The 24,228-nt window shown below is 42.1% G+C and overlaps 1 protein-coding gene across 5 annotated transcripts in view; it reads right to left on the bottom strand.

The window, feature by feature from the left end:
- Positions 1-24,228, bottom strand: part of PAG1 (phosphoprotein membrane anchor with glycosphingolipid microdomains 1) — a 167,600-nt gene that overhangs the window by 65,851 nt on the left and 77,521 nt on the right. For 2 of the 5 annotated variants that reach the window (XR_014055689.1, XM_081496687.1), the window contains exons 1-2: positions 23,239-23,354; positions 8,793-8,890 (exon numbers count right to left, since the gene is read on the bottom strand). The gene's annotated coding sequence lies outside the window, so the exon portion shown is untranslated. Of the gene's footprint in view, positions 1-8,792; positions 8,891-11,148; positions 11,220-23,238; positions 23,367-24,228 lie in introns of those variants that run through there. The other 3 variants (XR_014055688.1, XM_081496686.1, XM_081496685.1) reach the window with 3 other exon arrangements.

Below are 24,228 nucleotides of genomic sequence, written 5' to 3'. Positions count from 1 at the left end.
GTGGCTCTCACAGGGCAACAGCATTATTTTTAGGACTTTTTTGAGGGTGGGGTGCAGGGCACGGAAGTGCTAGAAAATGATAAATAATAACTTACGCTATAAACTATACAGTGTGTGCAAACTGCTTCAGTACCAAAATTTTACCCTCAATAAATTCCATAGTTGTAATTACAAATAAACCCCCAGCACATATTTAGAGAGTCATAATTTTTCTAAGCCATGGTTTTCAGGAGAGAAAATCCGGCTTGACTCTGATTTCCCAGAAATGGAAAATGAGGTCCAGAGAGATTAACAAGTCAAGCAAAGCCCCCAATACCCAATGGCTGGAACTCAAGCCCAGGAAGTCTGAGCTTCCAACCTCTCATGTCTCCGGAGACAGGCACAGGGAAGACAACAGCCCCATGGTCACCGTGGCTGGCTTGGATTGACCTCTGTTAACAGGTGGCTGTGTCGCTAGAGGACCTGGGCAACAGGAGAATTAGTTATCACTTTCTATCACATTTCCTCTTATGACAAAAAGGCTGGGGTCATCTCTAGCTATTTACTACATTAGGTATAAATATACTTACTGTACTTTTTCTATTCTATTATTAACTTCTTACACTAACATGGTACATGTGTTATAATTAATAAACCAATGTTGGTACACTATTATTAACTAAAGTCCATATTTAATTCTCGGAAAGATCCCCTGGAGAAGGAAATGGCAACCCACTCCAGTATTCTTGCCTGAGAAATCCCATGGGCAGAGGAGTCTGGTAGGCTACAGTCCATCGGGTCACAAATGAGTCAGATATGACTTAGCTAAACAACAACAATACTTAGTTCAGATTTCCTTAGTTTTTTACCTAATGTCCCTTTTTTGAGTTTGTTTCAGGATCCAATGGATTATCGAAAAAGCAAGACAGTTCCAGAAAAACAACTATTTCTGCTTTATTGACTATGCCAAAGCCTTTGACTGTGTGGAACACCACAAACTCTTGAAAAAAAACTTTTGAAAATTCTTCAAGAGATGGGAATACCAGACCACCTGACCTGCCTCTTGAGAAATATGTATGCAGGTCAGGAAGCAACAGTTAGAACTGGACATGGAAAAACAGACTGGTTTCAGATAGGAAAAGGAGTACATCAAGGCTGTATATTGTCACCCTGCTTATTTAACTTATATGCAGAGAACATCATGAGAAACGCTGGGCTGGAGGAAGCACAAGCTGGAATCAAGATCGCCAGGAGAAATATCAATAACGTCAGATATGCAGATGACACCACCCTTATGGCAGAAAGCGAAGAAGAACTAAAGAGCCTCTTGATGAAAGTGAAAGAGAAGAGTGAAACGTTGGCTTAAAGTTCAACATTCAGAAAACTAAGATCATGGCATCTGGTCCCATCACTTCATGGCAGATAGATGGGGAAACAGTGGAAACAGTGGCTGACTTTATTTTTTTGGCTCCAAAATCACTGCAGATGGTGACTGCAGCCATGAAATTAAAAGATGCTTACTCCTTGGAAGGAAAGTTATGACCAGCCTAGACAGCATATTAAAAAGCAGACATATTACTTTGCCAACAAAGGTCCATCTAGTCAAGGCTATGGTTTTTCCAGCAGTCATGTATGGATGTGAGAGCTGGACTATAAAGAAAGCTGAGCACCGAAGAATTGATGCTTTTGAACTGTGGTGTTGGAGAAGGCTCTTGAGAGTCTCTTGGACTGCAAGGAGATCCAACCAGTCCATCCTAAAGGAAATCAGGGCTGAATATTTATTGGAATGACTGATGTTGAAGCTGAAACTCCAATATTTTGGCCACCTCATGCAAAGAGCTGACTTATTTGAGAAGACCTTGATGCTGGGAAAGATTGAAGGCAGGAGGAGAAGGGGACAACAGAGGATGAGATGGTTGGATGGCAGCACCGACTCAGTGGACGTGAGTCAGTAAACTCTGGGAGCTGGTGATGGACAGGGAGGCCTGGTGTGCCGCAGTCCATGGGGTCACAAAGAGCTGGACATGACTGAGTGACTGATCTGAACTGAACTGAACAGGATCCAGTCCAGGATCCCACATTACATTTAGCTTCTTCTATTTTTCATTAGTTCAACTGTGTGTTGGGATATGTGTGTGTGTGTGTGTGTGTGTGTGCGCGTGGGGGGGGTGGGTGGATAGAATATCTCTCCTCTTTAGCCAATTAAGGGCAAAATCCTACAAATTACTGTTCTCAAATGCCTTACTCTAAAAGACAAGGGTATATGTTAATGAAGTAATCTGGAGTTTTAACTATGAGAAAAATACTGCAGTTAAGAGGAAGTTTAGGTTAAAAATTTTTTGACACTTGGAGGGACCTAGAAACATGATCTCTGACTTCAACATGGATTAACAGAATCTAAAAAGTAAGGAATGGGGCAGGGGAGTGTGAGAGTTCAGAGTAATAAAAGACAGTTTATATAGAATTATACTAATGCAGAAGAAAGGAATATTGTGAAATATACTATACTTTAGGGAAGTCTGCATTTGTAAAATCCATAGAAATGCAGTCACAATCTTCTTGCCAATATTTGTATAAAACATTTTCCAAACAAGACTGAGTCATCTTACCCTGAAATGAATTGTTAGATCACAACAGAGCATGTTAAAGAGTTTGCATCCCTTATAGAAATGCCAAACATTCACTCTGCCTGACGCTGTACTATAAATAGGGAAATCCAAATGCTAAAAATGTTCTTCGAGTTGCCAAACATAGATCTTTAGCATCAACTTCCTACTACAAATGACTCATCCTTCCAAAGTTTGAAAATGAAAGCTAGTAACAATTCACAGAGAAACGGTGTAGCATACATTGATAAAAAGACAAAGATACTTCATTTATGTGTATTTCTTTTTTCCTTAGATCATATCCATTGAAATCTTTCTTCAGAATTTTAAGAGGTTTTATTAAAGAGTAGTTACTCCCATGAGAACTGGATTTTTAAATTAACAATTAGAATAGCCAAGCGACATGAATATTATTAGAAAATAATAATGCTGACTTAAATCATTTTGAAATTCGTTAGCTTCATTTGGATGTAATAGATGTAAAATGTATTAACTGTAATAAAATAAGTGAATAATGAAGTCATAACATGAAAACTAATAAGTTCACTAAACAAGATGGTACAAATGAAGCCCTGATGTCCAAGAATACAAGCAAATTAAACTCTAAGAAATTTGACTTGATTAAGAAAAATAGGACTCTTGGGAAGAAAGCATCCTTTGTTGCAAAGAAAATAATAAATCAGGAAAGTGCCACTGATTTATGATGGGTATTTCAAGATAGTGTATGTCTCTCTATATATCTTACAATAAGTAAAGAGAACATAAATAGTATAGGGATTTGTGTAGCACACTTGAGGTTAGGTTGAAGAGGTAACTGCTGATTTTTACTGAGAGCTGGGACAAGAAGCTATAGGAGATGTTCATTTGATGTGGGTGGAGTAAGGCAGGCCAAAAGTGGATTCACATTTTCTTCTAATCAACTGACTGTACCACTGGACTTTAATCTTCCTTCTGCATCTCACTAGACCTCATATTATCCAATTACCAGTCATTTACTGGAGGATGGCTAGATTCTCTTTAAACTGAATACAAATAATTATTGCAAACTCTTTTCCTGGCTTTATTAAAGGCTTTTTCACCTGTTTTGACTTGTACAGTGACACTTCAGCAAAGCTCTCTGGGAGATATCTTAATTATTTAAACATTTTACGGTACACAAGAAAGGCGTGACTTAAGTAAAATTACTCAATTTTAGGTAAGTTATTATTCAAAACTATATGTCATATTCATTTAAATACAAACTTTAAAAATCCTACTTTTATTTTTCCTATTTAATAAGTGATGTGCTATTTAATTAACTTCACATTCAGTATCTAACAAAATACATGACTTGAAGATAAATTTTTGAAAAACATACTGGTGTATAACTGATTTGGAACCAAATATATGAATTTAAAACTATAATATATTCTTATATCAAACTAGAAGATAATTGTTTTCATTCACATATATCTGGGTATCTTACATTTTGAACAAAAACAATCAAGCTATGATAATTTTTGTGTTTACTTATAAAACTATGAGATAAGACAAAATGTCTTAGGTGGCAGTTTGTAAGCATTTCTGTGCAATTAATACATATTTTTATTTGTCTGTGTCATCAGTTTACCTGGAAGAGTGTGAGGATATATAAAAGGATATGAATAATGTTTGTTCCTAATAACTAATAAGCCAAATTGCATGTGATTGTCACTACTTTTTCTTTTTTTAACATTGAACTTTATACCAGACAGATATCCTAATAGGCTAACATAAAACTTACCACGTACACTAAGATATTTAAGATTTACAAGAAGTATAATTCAACAAACGGGCTTCCCAGGTGGCTCAGTGGGTAAAGAATCCACCTGCAATGCAGGAGACCACCTGCAATGCAAGAGATGCAGGTTCGATCTCTGGGTCGGAAAGATCTCCTGCAGAAGGATACGGCAACCCACTCCAGTATCCTTGCCTGGGAAACTCCATGGACAGAGGAGCCTGGTGGGCTACAGTCCATGGGGTCATAAAAGTCAGAAACGACTTAACGACTAAACCACCACCACCACCAGAATTCAACAAACACCCATGTAACCATTATCCAGTTGAAAATAAAACGTGGCCAACACTGAAAAGCATATAAGAATTTTGACCAGATGACTACGGCTTATAAAGTCACATCAATGCCTCGTATGCTTCTTATCTCCCTAATCAGCCACCCAGGAGATGTGTAAGAGCCACCATCTGTCAAGGTACAGGATCCACGCGATGAAGAAGTGCAGAAGAAGGACGGCAACCACGTCTGGTCTTTCTCCCAGTGCTGCTGGGTGATGCTGTGCAGGACAGCTCATCCGACAGCCTCGGGACGCGGGGCCTGGAAGCCTGGGTTTACTGTGCAGCATTAATCACACCCGCTTTGAATTCTGCGTGCATGGAGCCCTAAGGCCTAGATACCACTGCAGGTGGCCCTCCCACCAGTGCTGCCGGCCCTCACTGCCTGTGGGACCTTGAAGTTACTCACCCTCTCTGAGCTTCAGTTTCCTCTTCAGTAACATGGGAATCATCCTAATAGTAGTAGTAGAGGAGTTGGGTAGATTAAACGATTTACTATTTGCAAAGAGCTATAAGACCCGTACCTGCCTCACTGTACATACAATATAGTGCTTGTTAAATAGAATCATTGAGTGTTTACTTCAGCTTCCTTCTATTGGTATATGTCTCCTTTTGTAATAGACAAAGGTGGCAAACAACATTGGTGAGAACAAGATTCCTGTGCGCCTTGTTGTGAGACGCCAGGCCTGACTCCCTACAAGGATACAGACGAGGCCAGGCTGGGTGGTGCTCTTCTGGAGGTGCAGACACCGCCTTCCTGGTGGGCTGGGGTCACCTGTGATGGAAGCCTAGCTGTCACTCACACACGCTTATGATCAGGCCTCATGTACTGTTACCAGGGATTCCAGCAGAAAAGGAACAAGGAGGCAGAATGAGAGGCAGGACTGCCAGAATCACAGGTGAGCCAGCAACTGCCCTACAAACTGCATCTTTTGCATCTTTCAGGGCTTGCCCAGCCCTCCCAGCTAGCAGTGCCTCCCAGGAGCCCCTGTGGGAGCAGTAGGAAATAGTCCTATCTCTGCCTTACTTCCCTTCAGAGTCCTTAACTCAGTTGTTAAAAATAATAAAACAGGACTTCCCTGGGGGTCCACTGGATAGGAATCCACCTGCCAATGCAGGACACACGGGTTTGATCTCTAGCCTGGGAAGATCCCACATGACCTGGGACAGCCGAGCCCGTGCTCACAACTACTGACCTGTGCTCTACAATAAGAGAAGTCACCTCAATCAGAAGCCTGCACACCACAATGAAGAGGAGTCCCCACTTGCTGCAACCAGAGAAGGCCCGAGAGCAGCCATGAAGACCAGGGCAACCAAAAAATAAACAAACAGGGAATAATAAAATAAAAACTACTTTTAAAACAGACAAAATAAAAGTACCCTTGATGCAATGGAGGGAAATGGTTTAGTAACACCTTGATTAATTTCTCTTGATGTCTCTGGCATTTCCTTGAAAACAGCATCATATAAATACATTTTATGTATTTTTAAACGGTTAATGAATTCATCTTTATAAAGATTGTCAAATATGTTTTAAGGGAATGTATATTTCTTTAGAAAAAAACCAAAGTAGATAATGTACATGAATGATGTCCCCCAAGTGGCAGAGTAAAAGAGCTCCATGAGGTGTGTAAGACTAAGCTTTTATAAGTTGCATAAAACACTGAGATGGGTGTGTCATTTAATAGTCATTAGATGACAGTCATCTAATAGCTGATTGTATACTGAGGTCATCATAACTATAATTTTAGAAATGTCATAATTTATATCATGAAGGAAATGGCAACCCATTCCAGTATTTCTTGCCTGGAAAATCCCATGGACAGAGGAGCCTGGTGGGCTATAGTCCATGGAGTCTCAAAGAGTCAGACACAACTGAACATGCACACACACATACACACAGTTCTTATCTAAAAAGATGCAGGGAGTTCTTCTTACAGATACCAGCCGAGACTGGGGAATATGACAGATCTCTCTCTGAGCATAAGAACAGGGGGCCATGAATATGGCTGGGAGTGGCCATGCACACCTGCTCTCAGGGCTACCCTGGACCAGCTCTCACGCTGAGTGTTTGTGAACACACAGCCTGCAGCCTGGCAACACCTCTGCTCTGGTAAGAAACACACATGCACACACATACACACCCTGAGTCCCCAGACACCTGGGGCTGTGCTCAGGGAGGCGGGGGAGCGGGGTGAAGGCAGAGCCTGTAAGAAGCACAAACCCCAAGCCCCGGTCTGGGTTTACATTTCCGCCAGTTTGGTTTCCAATGCAGTGTTGGCGCACTGCTTTGAACCTTGGCTTTTACAGTTGTTGCCTTTAAAGTTTTGGAGCGTTCTGAGCATGGCGCCCTCTCACACTGTCTCTGGCAGGGCACGTCTTACCTCAAGGCACATCTTTGAATTTGTCTTTTTTTCTCTTATCTCAGGCAGCCCTCACTTGTTTCTGTGAGTCATCCCAGGACACATATGGGTTATTTCCCATTGATTCCGACATCTGAATGCTAATATGAGGGAGCAATCTCAAAGCAGGTCTAGTGTGTTTAGAAAGTAATTCTCACCTTTCATGATTTTAATTTCTGTTACTACAGTATCTAGAAAGGCAGGCTGCTATCTTAATGACTTCTTGCATGTGAGAAATACAAAATGCAATGTGAAGAAAGCGGTCACTTCAAGGAAAACTATCTCCCCATGTTATGACTTGCATCTACAGTCATGGAGGCTATTAGAATATATATATATTTTTAAAAGCTCTATGCTGATATACCGCGCAGGATTTTGAGATTTCCCACTGCTCCGCACTGTTCCATTCTGTATGCACAGCACAGATTCCTGGCAACCCTATTACAGTGAATAAACAATGTCTTCTCTGTCAGATCAGAGAATGAATAGTATCACACAATTCTCCTCTAATGTACAGCCTCCACTTCCTCGATCCAGCCCCTTCAGAAGAGAACAGGCAGAATGAGGGCTGGGGAGGAAGGCATTCTTCTCACCCTGTCAATCCAGAACGGCATTCTAGCCAGCTCGGGACGAAGTAATGTCAACTCTCTATCAACTGCTAAACAGAGAAAGTTGACAAGTTTATTTTCTCTTAAATTGGATCGTAGATTTTTGCATTTCTGTGTGTGCGTGCCCATGAACATCTTTCTCGAAGGAAGGAGGCAGTTCATCAGCTATAATCTCAGGGCTTGGCCAAAACAGCTTTTAGCTACAGACTCAGCAGCAACAGGGGAACTTCAGAGAAAGGACACAGCAATTTGTGTTAAAATATTGGCAGCTAATCCATGAATGCTGGAGCTAACTAGGAAATTCAGCTACCTCTGTGAAGATCTTTATTCCCACTAAGCTCATGATTCACAAAGAAAATGCCTCGAGTTACTTCCCTGAAATATACTGTATGATGCTGACAGATTTCTCTTTAGTGTGTCTGTCTCATATTCACTCTCTCTATTTCTCTCTCTCTCACATACACACACACGTACACACAAACAAACTTCCCTTCCCCTCCCCCAAAAGAGGCATTAAGAATATAGTCTTCCCAACAAGAACATTCATTCATGAGGCATTTATCAGCAGTCAACGATTTACTTAGCAGGTATTTTCATAAAAGAAGAATGTGGATTTCTTTAAAATCTTCCACATTCATAAGTCTTAGTTGGTTAAAAGTACCATGATTCAGGTTTTTTCCCACCTCGTGATGTGAAATAGCATAAATCTTATTTTAACCCCTAAAAGGAATTACCCAACCCTTCCCTCTTAAAAGAAGAAATGCTATTTTTACAATCAGACCACACTGTCTTCTGCTTTCATGAATATCTGAGAGACACTGAAAAGAAGAAAAAAAAATACAGCTTCCTCTTTTTCCCCTTTCTCCCACACATTCTGAGTTCAGCTCAATGGGCTCCCAGACTCTGCCGGCATTCTCCTGGTAACGCATTCAGAAGAGACTGCAGGAGATCCCAACAGCACGGCTTTCTTTCCTCTGGCCTCCTCTCCTCTCTCTCTCCTATCACTCTAGGTTTGTACCAGACTAAACAATTAAGCCTTTGTGCACTCCCACTGCGATCTGCAAATTCTAATGATGTGCCTCCATCACTGGTACAATGGCAATATTTACCTTGGAGAAATGTCTGTCCAAATAAGTATTCAAAATGCTGGCAAAATATATTCCCTTTGAAATGTTGTGGTGTTGAATGTTCTCTCTTCCTTCTTGGCCTATAACCAAAGAGAAAGAAAGTTAGGGAAAAAAAAAAAGATGGATAAAGACTGTGACAGATACTGGTCTAGTTCACTGTAAAAATCCAAACATAGAGCTTTATATTCCTTCTTGAACAAAGCAAACTACAAAGAAGAGGCAAAACTACACACAGTAGTAAATGAATAAAAAACAGTCTCAAAATACCAGCCAACTCAATGTGTAATCAAATACACAGCAATTTCCTTGCTCTTTCCTGATGTGTCCCCGTTTTTACAACAAAGCCATCTATGTGTTATTGGAGTGATATTAAAATTCAAATAACTGTTGTCTGAATTTGAGATGAAATAGGTGATTTATTTGAAGAGAGTATTTATGCTTCGAGGTAAGGTAAGCTGTGATTTAATTGTGAAAATGTCTTATTAAAAGCGGAATCTTTGGTGCAGCATGAACAGGGCAGGCCGAATGACATGCAGATCTCATCCCAAGTGTTCTTTCACCTGTTCACTGTGAAAATGGGGAAGACGTGCAGGAACGGAGGAGACCACAGGGGTGAGCTCAGTTCATCTCACATCCATGGCTCTGCTCTATGGCCAGTGCCCTGCCTTTCCTCACCCCACTTTCCTCTCCAATTCTCTTCCCACCCTCGAATAAACATCTCCTACACTGAACCTCTATTTTTACATAAGACACCATGATAAATGTAGTAACAGAGGGAGGAGGGGAGAAGGATGAAATGAATGAATAAATGAATCTCCAAGGAGAATATCCTGGAAGTCGAACTAAGATTCAGAACAGCTTGATTATTTAACAGACTACGGTATAATTCCTGATTTAAAATCTAAAAGACTGAATACAACACGAGTCTTCTAGATTTGCATCCAGTGATGTCCTTTTATTAGAACCACACATGATGGCTTAGACTGAGTGTTTCTATTTTCCATAGCAGAATTAGCAGATTATTTATACTGTCTTTAGGTACATCTATTGTTTACCTCATAGCTACCAAGTAAGAAGCGGCTGACTTTTGTTTGCCACCATTTAGCTACATTATTTTTTTCCTTAAAAAAAAAGAAAGAAAGAAAGTCTAAAAAGATTAGAATAAGTCACACAGTCAAGGGCTGTTGTTCTCCAACTCAACTCCAGGTCTTTCCACTGTCAATCAAGCAAACAGGGCAGGGCTTCACTGGGTGAAGGGCTTGACAAAAAAGAGCCATCTTTCAATCTTTCATTAGATTTCAAATCAAACCCTCCTCCTGAGCTCCTGCCATACAGATATATTTAGATACAGATTCCAACTGCAAACCTCTCCACTCTCCCATGTTGTCACTGTCAATCCCAGAGAACTCTCCTGAGTTCATTAGCAATATGAGCAAAATTTATTATCTAAAGCAAACTGCTACATTAAAAAAATAAAGTGAAAAGAATAAACATGCTTCTTAAGAAGCCAAATCTTACTAATATGTATGGGAATTAACTTGCTTGCATATGCTATCTGTATTACTAAACAGGAGTAAGGAGTCTGATTTTAAAACTGAACACATTATTTGACCACTAATTTAATAACATAAAAGTGGTACATAATTTTGCATTTTCAGAAAATGCATTTGACCAGTTGGAAACATTCCAGGGAAACAAGGTAATCAAGACAGTGTGGTACTGGCATAGGATAGACATCTAGATCAATGGAACAGAATTCAGCATCCAGAAATAAACCTGCATATCTATGGCCAATTGATTTTTGACAAAGATGCCAAGACTATTCAACACAGAAAGAACAGTCTTTCCAATGAAAGATTCTGGGGCAACTGGATAGCTCCATGCCAAAGAATGAAGTTGGATCCTCAACTCAGACTGCATAGAAAAGTTAACTAAAAATGGATCAAATGCCTAAATTTAACAGCTAAAACTACAAAACTCTTAGAAGAAGACATAAGGGGAAGGCTTTATGAGCTCAGATTTGGCACTGGTATTTTAGATGTAATACCAAAAGCACAAGTAATTAGAGAAAAATAGATAATTTAAGCTTCATCTAAATTAAAAACATTTTTTATGTTTTAGAGGATACTATCAAGAAAGTGAAAAGACGACCCAAAGAATGAAAAAAATATATGTGCAAATCATATCTGATAATGCAGCTGTCCCCAACCTCTTTTTTGGCACCATGGACAGGTTTTATGAAAGACAGTTATTTCCACGGGTGCGGGAGGGGGATGTTCAAACAGTAATGTGAGTGATGGCAAGCAGCAGATGACACTTCATTGTTCCCATCGCTCACCTCCTGCTGTGTGGCTTGGTTCCTAACCAGCGAAGGTCTAGTCTGTGGCCCAGAGGTTGGGGACCTTTTATCTAGAAAATACAAAGAACTCTTATAACTCAGTGATGAAAAGACAAATAACCCAACCAAAAACAGGAAAAGGATTTGAGTAGACATTTCTCCAAATGGGGCTTCCCTGGTGGCTCAGTAGTAAAGAATCCGCCTGCCAATACAAGAAATGTAGGTCTGATCCCAGGGTCGGGAAGATCCCCTGGAGGAGGAAATGGGACCCTGCTCCACTATTCTTGCCTGAAAAATCCCTTGGTCAGAGGAGCCTAAGGGGCTACAGTCCCTGGGAACGCAAAGAGTCAGACATGACTGAAGCGACTGAACACAGCACACGGCAAACCCAAGTATAACTTTTGCTGGAATCACTGGAGTTGTTGCACTAAAGCAGGATCACCCAGCTACACTGAAAACTATCACAGTCTGACTGAGACAGTTCAGTTCAGTTCAGTCGCTCAGTCGTGTCTGACTCTTATGCGACCCCATGAATCACAGCACGCCAGGCCTCCCTGTCCATCACCAACTCCCGGAGTCTACCCAAACCCATGTCCATCGAGTCGGTGATGCCATCCAGCCATCTCATCCTCTGTCGTCCCCTTCTCCTCCTGCCCCTAATCCTTCCCAGCATTAGGGTCTTTTCCAATGAGTCAACTCTTCACATGAGGTGGCCAGAGTATTGGAGTTTCAGCTTCAACATCAGTGAGACAACCTGAATATAATTCTGTGTGGACCAAGTTTTCCTTCGGGTCCCATCTCAGACTGTGACTATCTCTGACTGTGGACAGCAGCTAATTACCGCAAACGATGACTGATCTCGTCAAACAGAAATCCTATCTTTTCCACGCTGATTTCTTTTCTCTGCTAAATGGAACCTCAGGACTTCTGAAACCAAGTATCTACTCAACTATGACTGCCCCTCACCCCGCCCCACCACCACATACACTAAATCAGCAGAAGCCAAGCTCAGCACTGCTTCTCCACCAGCTTCTCTGACAGATAGTTCTCATGGGGGCTCTAACCAGGTTCTTAACATGGATGAGGTCATTCATAAGAGGCTCCAACAAATGGACTCCAGGAATGCATGTTGGTTTTTTTTTCCTTTTTTTTTTTTAAATTGGAGGATAATTGTTTTACAATATTGTGTTGGCCTCTACCATACATCAACACGAATCGGCCACAGGTATACACATGTTCCCTCCCTCCTGAACCCCCTCCCATCTCCCACCCCATCCCACCCCTCTAGGTTGTCACAGAGCATTGGGTTGAGCTCCCTGTGTCACACAGCGAATTCCCACTTGCCATCTATTTTACATATGGTAATGTACACATTCCCATGCTCTTCTCTCGGCTAGTCCCACCCTCTCTTTTCCCCACTGTGTCCACAAGTCTGTTCTCTAGGTCTGCATCTCCATTGCTCCCTTGCAAATAGGTTCATCAGTACCATCTTTCTAGATTACATATGCATGCGTTAATACACAGTATTTGTCTTTCTCTGTCTGACTTACTTCACTCTGTATAATGGGCTCTAGGCTCACCAACCTCATTAGGACTGACTTGAATTTTGGCGACTAACCTGAAGGCTCACTCTAGCTAAAGCCTCTTAGAGGAGCTAAAATAGAATTTGAGTTCTCGGCCACTGGGACCCCGAGGAATTGGTTACACACTTGACAGATGGCCTGGCCCAGCTGCCACTGCTGAAGGGAAGTTTAGGGAGAGGAGCACTTCTTGAAAACTATGCCCTATGGCCCCTCCTAGGGCAGCAGTGATGACGCTGTTAGCAAACCTCCTTGCAATCTGGGTAGATAAATACTGGGATCTGGTAGTACAGATTTGAGCAACTTGACTCCAAATCCATGCTGGAGAGGCCAGACATCTAGTCAATATGAGACTAGACTCAAGGAGCTCATTTATAAGGAGACATTTACTCAAGGAGTTCAATGAATAATTCTCAAATTTAAAAGGAATTTAAAGGTGACCTGTAAATCCAACCTCACTTGATACTTGAACCCTTTCTCCAATGTCTGTAACGTCTAGTTCGTGAGTGCAATGTCAAAAATACTCAGCTAAAAATAGCAGTTAAATGCTCTAAGCAATGAATCACAGTGCCTAAGATACAATAATCACTCAATATTTATTCACTGTTTGAGTGAATTTTTAAAAATCAGAGCAGACTCCAGGATATTGCAATAATGAAGCTGCTCTCACGTGCAGTCCCTGAAGACAGAAAAAGGAGTAGGACTGTAGGTCGCTCATGATGGACGTATTACCATGGCAATATATCTCATGTGCAAATGCCAGCTAAGTAAACACTATCCTATCCATGTTGTAGTGGAAATAAGGGCTTCCCTGGTGTCTCAATGGTAAAGAATCTGCCCGCCAATTAAGGAGATGTGGATTTGATCCCTGGGTCAGTAAGATCCCCTGGTGAAGGAAATGGCAACCCACTCTAGTATTCTTACCTAGGAAATCCCATAGACAAAGGAGTCTGGCAGGCTACAATCCGTGAGGTCCCAAAGAGTTGGACACGACTTAGTGATTAAACAACAGCAGCAAAATGGAAATAAACCAATAAACAAAACTTCAACATGCTATTCCAGCTTATCATGGATTCCCTCCCATAATGAAAGGCATCTAGGGGCTTCCCCGGTGGCTCAGTGGTGAAGCATCCATCTGCTAATGCAGGAGACACGGGTTCGATCCCTAGTCCGGGAAGATTCCCACATGCCCTGGAGCAACTAAGCCCTTGCACCCCAACTACTGAGCCCATACAGTCTAGATCCCGTGCCCCTCAACAAGAGAAACCACCGCAATGAGAAGCCCACACACTGCAATGAAGAGTAGCCTCCACTTGCTGCAACTAGAGAAAATCCCCCGCACAGCAATGAAGACACAGCACAGCCAAAAAATAAGTAAATTTTAAAATATTAAAAAAAGAAAGGCTTTGAGAAGGAATCCCTTTCTATCTCCGGGAAGCACTGTTAGGTTTGAGCTAGGGGTAAGGAAGGCTTGTGGCTGTAGACTAGTTTGAGTCCTGGTTCTAATTTCTAGGGTTATGCAGGACAAGTCCAGTACTGTTACACAGGGCAACATCTGAAATACTTAAAGACACATATTTAAAGAGATCCCTGTTCCCCTGCCTTTGAGTGTCCCCGTCTCCATTTCAAAGTGTAGTTTTGAGTACCATCTAGCATGACTCACTCCCTTGGTTCATTCCCTGGAGAAGGGAATGGCTAACAACTCCAGGATTTTTGCCTAGAGAATTCCATGGAGAGAGGAGCCTGGTGGGATACAGTCCATAGGGTCGCAAAGAGTCGGACACGACTGAGTGACTAACACTTTCATTTTTAGCATGACTCACTCAAGTTATATGCAGAGTACATCATGAGAAACGCTGGGCTGGAGGAAGCACAAGCTGGAATCCAGATTGCTCGGAGAAATACCAATAACCTCAGATATGCAGATGACACCACCCTTATGGCAGAAAGGGAAGAAGAACTAAAGAGCCTCTTGAGGAAAGTGAAAGAGGAGAGTGAAAAAGTTGGCTTAAAGCTCAATATTCAGAAAACTAAGATCATGGCATCCAGTCCCATCACTTCATGGCAAATAGATGGGGAAACAGTAGAAACAGTGGCTGACTTTATTTTTCTGGGCTGCAAAATCACTGCAGATGGTGATTGCAGCCATGAAATTAAAAGACGCTTACTCCTGGGAAGGAAAGTTATGACCAACCTAGACAGCATATTAAAAAGCAGAGACATTACTTTGCTAACAAAGGTCTGTCTAGTCAAGGCTATGGTTTTTCCAGCAGTCATGTATGGATGTGAGAGTTGGACAGTAAAGAAAGCTGAGTGCCGCAGAATTGATGCTTTTGAACTGTGGTGTTGGAGAAGACTCTTGAGAGTCCCTTGGACTGCAAGAAGATCCAACCAGTCCCTCCTAAAGGAGATCAGTCCTGGGTGTTCATTGGAAGGACTGATGTTGAAGCTGAAACTCCAATACTTTGGCCACCTGATGCAGAGTTGACTCATTTGAAAAGACCCTGATGCTGGGGAAGATTGAGGGAAGGAGGAGAAGGGGATGACAGAGATGGTTGGATGGCATCATCAACTCGATGGACAGGGGTTTGGGTAGACTCCGGGAGTTGGTGATGGACAGGGAGGCCTGGCATGCTGTGGTTCATGGGGTCGCAAAGAGTGGGACATGACTGAGTGGCTGAACTGAACTGAACTGAACTCCCTTGGTGGCTCAAGCAGTAAAGAATCTGCTGACAATACAGGAACTTGGGTTCGATCCCTGGCTCAGGAAGATCCCCTGGAGGAGGGCATGGCAACCTACTCTAGTACTCTTGTGCAGAGAATCCCACGGATTCTCAAACCCTGGCTGGTTGCAGTCCATGGGATTGCAAAGAGTCCGACACGACTGAGTGACTAACCCTCTCACCCGTTCAGTTCAGTTCAGTTTGGTCACTCAGTCGTGTCCGACTCTTTGCGACCCCATGAACTGCAGCACGCCAGGCCTCCCTGTCCATCACCAACTCCTGGAGTCCACCCAAACTCATGTCCATCGAGTCGGTGATGCCATCCAACCATCTCATCCTCTGTCATCCCCTTCTCCTCCTGCCCTCAATATTTCCCAGCATCAGGGTCTTTTCAAATGAGTCAACTCTTCACATGAGGTGGCCAAAGTATTGGAGTTTCAGCTTCAACATCAGTCCTTCCAATGAACACCCAGGACTGATCTCCTTTAGGAGGGACTGGTTGGATCTTCTTGCAGTCCAAGGGACTCTCAAGAGTCTTCTCCAACACCACAGTTCAAAAGCATCAATTCTGCGGCGCTCAGCTTTCTTTACTGTCCAACTCTCACATCCATACATGACTGCTGGAAAAACCATAGCCTTGACTAGATGGACCTTTGTTGGCAAAGTAATGTCTCTGCTTTTTAATATGCTGTCTAGGTTGGTCATAACTTTCCTTCCCAGGAGTAAGCGTCTTTTAATTTCATGGCTGCAATCACCATCTGCAGATTTTGGAGTCCAGAAAAATAAATTCAGCCACCCGTTAGCATGACTCAAAGAGACCAAAGGCTGCAATGAGAAAGGAGCTGAGTCCTGGCCAGGCCTGCTCACGAAAGCAGAGTAGGCAGAGGCCCAATCTAGCTGCAAAACCCAACCCAGGAACCAAACACAACATATGATGGACAAGGTAACCTTGATCTGATTTAGGAAATCGTCCTCATCTGGGTTTCAGGGATGGTGGGAGGGGAATTCTCAGGGCCCAGCTATCAAGCTCTCAGTAAGGAGCAACAAGCTGGTGAATCAGGAAGGTGCCCGCTACCATCCTTGAGGTCCAGTCATGGCTACAGAATCTTGCCACTGGGCAAGGAGGCAGGGTAAGAGGCACAATTCTTGGCAAGATCATGATAGATCATGGTACCCAAAGTAGATTATGAGTTCCAGACACTGAGACAGATGGGAAGAGAAAGAGTTAAACTTAGAAGGTCCAGCAGTCAGTCTCCTGGGAAACTGGAGTCATGCCTGGGATACCAGATCTTACATCTGGATGGTAAGGAAGGCTACTTGGAATGCAGTGGTGGTCATCCCAGTGGTCAGCATTGAGGCAATACCATTCTCAGCATGGGAGATCAAAATTCAACCAACACTCACTCAGCACTGAGCAAGACGACTTGGGCAAGACTTAGAACGTGATGGATGGATGCCTTACACACTGTGGGTAGGCTTAAACATCTTAAGTATTTCCTGCTTTAGAGAGAACAATTCAAAAACATCAATTCTTTGGCACTCAGCCTCTTTTATGGCCCAACTTTCACATCTGCACAAGACTTCTAGAAAAACCATAGCTTTGACAGATTAGGTTTTCTAAATAAAAGTGTAGTATCTGGACTGACCCATGTAAGAGTCCTGTGCTCCTCTCACGGGTGCAGTATTAATTCATCTGGAGAGTTCCCTTCGAATAAGAGAATGTCAACAAATGAAAGACTCAGCCCCCAGCATGTCTCCTCCTACCTTCTCTGTTTCCTTCCAACTTGGACCTCTTCATGTATCATCTCCCCTGCCCCAGGGGAACTAAACATCTCTCTTTACTGCCTTTTTGCAATGTAACTGGTGGCAGTGGTAGTGAGGTGCTCCTGACATCCCTGTGCTATATATGCCTTAGATTTGGGTCACTGTGTTAAGTGTCAAGATGTTCTCCAATTCTGTTTCCTTAATTTGTTATTATATTAGCCAACTTGCCCAGTTTTGGGCCATGCATATTTCTAGTGTTTTATCCAAGTGAGTCCTCATGTTAGAACAGGATTAGGTTCAAATTGCTGCTGTTGTTTAGCTGCTAACTCGTATCTGACTCTTTGCAACTCCATGGACTCTAGACTGCCAGGCTCCTTTGTCCACGGGGTTTCCCAGGCAAGAATACTGGAGTGGGTTGCCATTCCCTTCTCCAGGGGATCTTCCTGACCCAGGTATCGAACCTGTGTCTCCTGCTTTGCAGGCAGCCATTGGGGAAGCCCTAGGTTCAAATAACAGAAACTTTTTTCCAGGAAGAGAGCAATTTACTAATGTTTCCTCTCAACAGACTTACAAAACCAGTTATTAATCAAGATCATTATACATACCCTCTCTTTGTCCAAATATTAAATGTTAGCAATGTGATACTCTTTTGGTTAAAGAATCAAATATATCTCTAAACAAGTACAGGCTATTTGTTATTAATCCTGCTGAATTCTATAATGGGTTTAAAAAAACTGTCGGTATAATAGATATCAACCTTAAAACAAAGACATATTCTTCTATTAAAATTTCAATATTGAGCCTTTCACTGTAGTCATCCAAGAAAACTACATAGTACTCAATGGTATGTGTACATAGTACTCAAAACTACATATGCTTAATGGTACAGTAATTATATGGGCTAAGGTATACTGTGAGTCCTGGAGAAGGAAATGGCAACCCACTCCAGTGTTCTTGCCTGGAGAATCCCATGGACAGGAGAGCCTGGCGGGTTACAGTCCATGTGGTCGCAAAAAGTCAGACACGACTGAGCACGCACGCATACTGTGAATATTGGAAAAACATAACTTACGATGCTTCCTTCTCCTGCATTCTTATTTTCCTTGGGCTGCACTTCTCTTGTTAAGCTCCCTCATGTTTTCTGGCCATTCTTCTTGCTGGTTCTCCCAGCTGTCTCATCTTTTCCACCTGCCCCCCCACCTCAGACTGCTTTAGCTCACACTTCCAGCCTTCCTGGTATTTACCATGTTAACACTTCTAGTCATCACACCATCTGATGTCTCTTGCTTCATTTTCACAGAATCTAACAGCTGAAATCCCTAGTGTATGCAAAGCAACAGTCCATTAAGAAAAGAGTGTTTTCTGGGATTTTGTTTCCCTGAGAGCAAAAAAAATGGAAAAGGCAAAAAGAGTGGTTCACAGAGGTGTCAAAGAGAGACCACTCTGAAGATAAGACGAAGAAAAAAAAAAGGATTTTTTTTTAAGCATCAAAAAGATTATGACACTGGGAAAATAATTCCTTCTGAAAATCCCCCTTCACTGGTGTGGTTTAATGAAAATAATCCCCTTTCCAAGAAGACTATATTCGAGGGAACAGAAGATGAAAATCCTTCAACACAGATCCTTGTACTATCTACAATATATGGAACCCAGGGAAGCATAGATACAGTAATAATACATATACTGAGTCATTAATAAATGACATTTTATTAGACATTAATAAATGACATTATTATTAACAAAAACTTCTTTTTTGTTAGTATTGTCACTTGGAAAGAGGCTTAAAATGACACCTTTTACTATAAGCCTTATCTATAAGCCTGCATCCCAAGTGAGCAAGGCTTGGGCATGAATTTCTGGCAGTTTCAATATTAACAGAGAAAAAATAAAAATGACCAAAGCACTCAACAGTGAAAAAAATCCTTTCGTGATGGCAAAAATCAGAATACTTTATGTTATGCAAATTTAATGTATTTAAGGAAAGCTGCATGCCTTTCAGATATCTGAACAAAAAGCAAGGTAGCATAAATACTAACATTAAAAAGCTTAGTTTCAGAACTTAAATCTTGCTTCAGCAAACAGAAAATAAACTGACTCCTCTAAAGGTTAGTTTATGAATGAGAAGTCAAAAAATATTTAAAGATATCCTAGCCAATGTAAATAAACAAGGAATAATAACCCAGGCAACCAAAGAGGTCATTCGTTCATTCATTTCCTTATTTACTTTTCAATGGTATTTCTTTGCTAAAAAAAACAAAAACAAAAAGTAAATATTACTCCATTCCCTCCCACTCTGTGTATCTGGGAAGCTGTCTTTTGGACTGGGACTTAGGCTGCCATATATTTAGCCTATAGCTTTGGCTAGGTTCTGCCTAACGACGGATACTTAACCGGATAGCCAGCAGGCCAACTGCTGTTGTTTATCCCAGAGCCCAAGATCAGCCTCTGGACATGTCCTGATGAGGAATAACCACTGTTTTATCTCATCCTGGGACCACTCAAGAGGTGGCGAAGGTGGAGGGTTGCTGATCACCAATCTTTTCTGGAAGAAGTTGTGCAAATGGGTGTATACGTGTTTGGTGGTGGGCAGGAGTGAGGTGGAGGGGTGGGGATGTAAGAAGACTTCTTCTTGTGTAGGAAGCTGAGGAAGGAGACCTGAGGTTTGCCCATGTGTACATTCAAGATTCAAAAATTCACAGAAAAATATTTACTGCTAGGAGTCCCAGCCTCAGAGTAATTCAAGACAGAAAGGGCCCCTCCCTCTCTTCTTAAGGTTCTAAAGAGCTGGCTGTGTGGTCTGTGTTGACCTGAAGCAACAGCTCTGCGGGGTCAAAGCATAGGTCACATTTGAGCTCTGGCTATTTACCCCATTACTGAAGAATTGTTGTCTGTAAAGTCTCTGAGTTTCAAAGAGGTGTGCAGGGGAGTGACTTGGTCCTTATAAAGGGGAAATTTGAGAGACGCATACAGGAAGAACACCCTGGGAAGCCTGAAGGTAGGTTGCCACCATTCAAGGATGTACCAAGAGCTGGAGAGAGGTCTGCAACAGTTCCTGTCCTAGTACCTTTGGGAGGGAAATGGCTCTGCTGACCTAGGATCTAGGATACATTTCTAGATACATTTCTGATGTTTAAGCTACGCAGGCTTCCCAGGTGGCTCAGTGGTAAAGAATCCACCTGCCAATGCAGGAGATGCAGGAGAATCAGGTTCCATACGGTTGGGGAAGATCCCCTGGAGAAGGGAATGGTAACCAGCTCCAATATTCTTACCTGGAATATTCCATGGACAGAGGAGCATGGTGGGCTACAGCCCATGGGGTCAAAAGAGTCAGACATGATTGAGCAATTGAGCACATATGCACGAAGCTATGTAGTCTGTGGTACTTTATTATGATTCTAGGAAATTAATAGAACTAGTACGTGAAAACACAGTTTCCAAGTTTATATATATATATATATATATAGACGTCTCAGGTGGTAGTAGTGGCAAAGAATCCGTCTGCCAATGCAGAAGACATGAGACACGGGTTCGATCCCTGGGTCTGGGAGACCCCCTGGAGAAGGAAATGGCAACCCATTCCAGTATTCTTGCTTGGAGAATCCCATGGACAGAGCAGCCTGGCATGCTACAGTCTATGGGGTTGCAAAGAGTCAGACATGACTGAAACAACTTAGCACGCACAGACACACACACACACACACACACACACACATATACATATAATATATATATACACACACATATATGAATCACTTTGCTGTACACCTGAAACTAACATAACACTGTAAATCAACTATACTCCAATAAGATATTTGAACAAAATAATAAATAGGGCTAGAGCTGAGTGTTAGCAAGGCAGCATTCATCACTTTGGCTTCTCATATCAAGAGGTTTACACAGCAACCCAGCAGCTACACTGGAGTTATTTCTTCATTGTGTATGAGTGTTAGTCACTCAGTTGTGTCTGACTCTTCCTGACCCCATGGACTATAGCTCTCCAGGCTCCTCTGTCCATGGAATTCCCCAGGCAAGAATACTGGAGGGGATTGCCATTCCTTTCTCCAGGGGATCTTCCCCACCCAGGGATCGAACCCAGGAATCCCACATTGTGGGCAGATTCTTTACCATCTGAGCCACCAGGGAAGCCCATTTCTTCATTATATGAATTCAGGTGAACATTGAAATAACAAGTAGGTTCACATAATTCATGATACAACTTCAAAGGAGGAATTTGTATTTTTTAGACAGTGTTGTTAATAATAGATTGAGAGACTGATTACTCAAACATCATGAAGCAGAGTTAGAGAAACGCTTTAGTCATTTCTTTAATCTTGAGGAAAGTTCTAAGAGGATTCCCCAAGAATATGATTCCAGTGAACATTGCACTCACAAGCAGGTTCACATAATTCATGATACAGCTTCAAAAGAATTAGAGGAAACTTCCAATCATTTCTTTAATCTTGAGGAAAGTTCTGAGAGAATTCTAAGAATCCCACTTAACAAAATTCCTAGGGATTTTTTTTCTTTCACTTTATTGGGACCTCTCTTTAGATTGATGTCACAGCTCAGTTTATTTTCTTTGACTCTTGGGTCATTCATGTTTCTCCTTGAATTCATCCTTAAGTCTGCCCTGTTTTATTGCTTAGCACTTGTGCATATTTCAGAGTTAGATTAATGTAATTTCAGAGTGAAAAGAAACTCAGCAATATTTCAGTGCAACTAATTTTAGCCACAAGGAAGCTCATGCCCAGCTGTGATCACACAGCTGGTTAAGGCAGAGGCTGAACCAGAACCACTTTTCACTGCTGCCAAATCTGAGGCCCTGGCCTCACCATGTTCCACAGATGCTACCTGCGCATGTCTCCCTCATCATATAAATCTGGCACCAGAGTTGGTGCCTTTAATGTTTTTTACATCTCATCCAAAGATTCTCCTGCAATGATGCATTCAGAGCAGGCATACCAGAATGCCCATTTAAATATGAACTACTGATGATACAGGGAAGTTTCTGTATGAAGATGCTAGCAACTGATCACACATGAGTGCTCTTCAGTACACTGTTAATTTTTAAAGTGAGAGTGCTACGTCGCTTCAGTCATGTCTGACTCTTTGAAACCATACGGACTGTAGCCCGCCAGGCTCCTCTGTCCATGGGATTATCTTGGCAAGAATACTGGAGTGGGTTGCCGTTCCCTTCTCCTGGGGATCTTCCCAGCCCAGGGATCGAACCCATGTCTCTTGTATCTCCTGCACTGGCAGGTAGGCTATTTACCACTAGTGCCATCTATTTTTTTTTAAAGTCTCTTCAATGTATTTACTATCTAGAATATATTTCCTTTAATCTGACCATAGAACTAATTGGCATTATATATAACCCAGGTTTTATTTTCTTCTCTGTTTTGATCTCTAGGCTAATGGCATTTTAAGTGAGATGTGAAATCTGGGCTTTACTTCCTGTGGCCCTTTGTCTGGGTGTCTGGTCAAAGAAGGAATGTAAGTCCATCTACTTGGTTAAGTAAGGCGGGAAGGGGAAAGAGAAGAAGGAAATAAGAGAAAAGGAGATTAGGTTTGATATAAATACACCACTAGGTGTAAAATAGATGGCTAGTGGGAACCCGCAGTATAGCACTTGGAGCTCAGCTAAGGACTGTGATGACCTAGAGGGGTAGGAGGGGTGGGTAGGGGGGTGGTGGGAGAGAGCTCCAAGAGGGAGGGGATATATAAACATATAGCTGACTCACATTGTTGTACACCAGAAACTAATTATAAAATTAGCTTTTATAATTATACGCTAATAAACAAACAAACAGAAAAAAAGCGAAAGGAAAAATAAGTTTTAAAGATTTGGAAAAAATAAAGATTTTGAACTGCCTTAGACAAAGATACGATTTCTATCACAGTTAGTAAAAATCACTAGACAACAAACGCTCTAGGAGCTAACACGGCTGCATCTTCCCATATGAAACAGCTGAGAGCAGTTTCCCTATTAATCCGTCCAAACGGAGAAAACTGGGGTCACTCACAAGCCTGGAAAGAAGAAACAAAGATGTCCCCCGAATCCAACTGTGAGAGAGGGAAACAGACATACAGTAGCAGCCTGCTCACTGCAGAATCACATTCTTTCCTGTCTGCCATCAACAGGTGTTGCCATGGTAACTATCCTGTAGTTAAGAAGTAGTAGAGGTAAGAAAATCTATACAGACCCACATAAAGGGGAAAAGAAGAAAGGTGTGTTGTAGACACACTAACCTCAGATCTCGCAGGATGAGCAACCAGAGGCTCACTCTTCTGTTCACCAGGTCCCTGTGTTGCTGAAACAGTGCTCAGCCCAAGAGTGTGGTCCCTGAAGAGCCAGGGGACTCTCGGGGCAGTTTTGTGGCCCTCAATTTACCTTAGGTGCTAATTTACATCCCCACTCCCACGTGTGCACTTTACAGCTCTGTGATGACTTTGGGGGGAAGGTAACAGTTTTGTACTGTAGTGTCTGGAAACTTGTAAAAAGGGAACATATATCACTGAACAACTTCCTTATTGTCCTCCTACTTCTCTCAGGTAGTGTGTTTAGTGATAATTTCTTGGCTTTCTCCCTCCAAATGGAGAAGCAAGGGTTTGCATGCAATGAATTAGTGAAATAATAACAGCTATTTCTTCCTGTGAACAACTATAGCCAATATTTGTAGCCCTGGTATCATCAGGGTGATACCTCAGAGGCTGCCTGGGATTCGAAGCCCATTTCTACAGTCCTTCCTCCACTGCGTGTGGGCGTGCTCAGTCATTTCAGTGGTGTATGACTCTCTGTGACTCTATAGACTGTAGCCCACCAGGCTCCTCTGTCCATGGGATTTTCCAGGCAAGAATACTGGAGTGGGTTGCCATGGCACGCCTCCAGGGTATTTTCCTGACTCAGGGATCGAACCTACATCTCCAGCATTGCAGACAGATTCTTTAAAGCTGAGCCACCAGGGAAGCTCCTTCTTTCATTACTCACAGCTAATGATAGTATTTCATACCTT

Source organism: Giraffa tippelskirchi, chromosome 6, assembly GCF_054371585.1.
Source record: "Giraffa tippelskirchi isolate mGirTip1 chromosome 6, T2T-mGirTip1v1.2.pri, whole genome shotgun sequence".
In the NCBI taxonomy this organism is placed as follows: Eukaryota; Metazoa; Chordata; class Mammalia; order Artiodactyla; family Giraffidae; genus Giraffa; species Giraffa tippelskirchi.
This window is presented reverse-complemented; position numbering and strand designations above follow the sequence as displayed.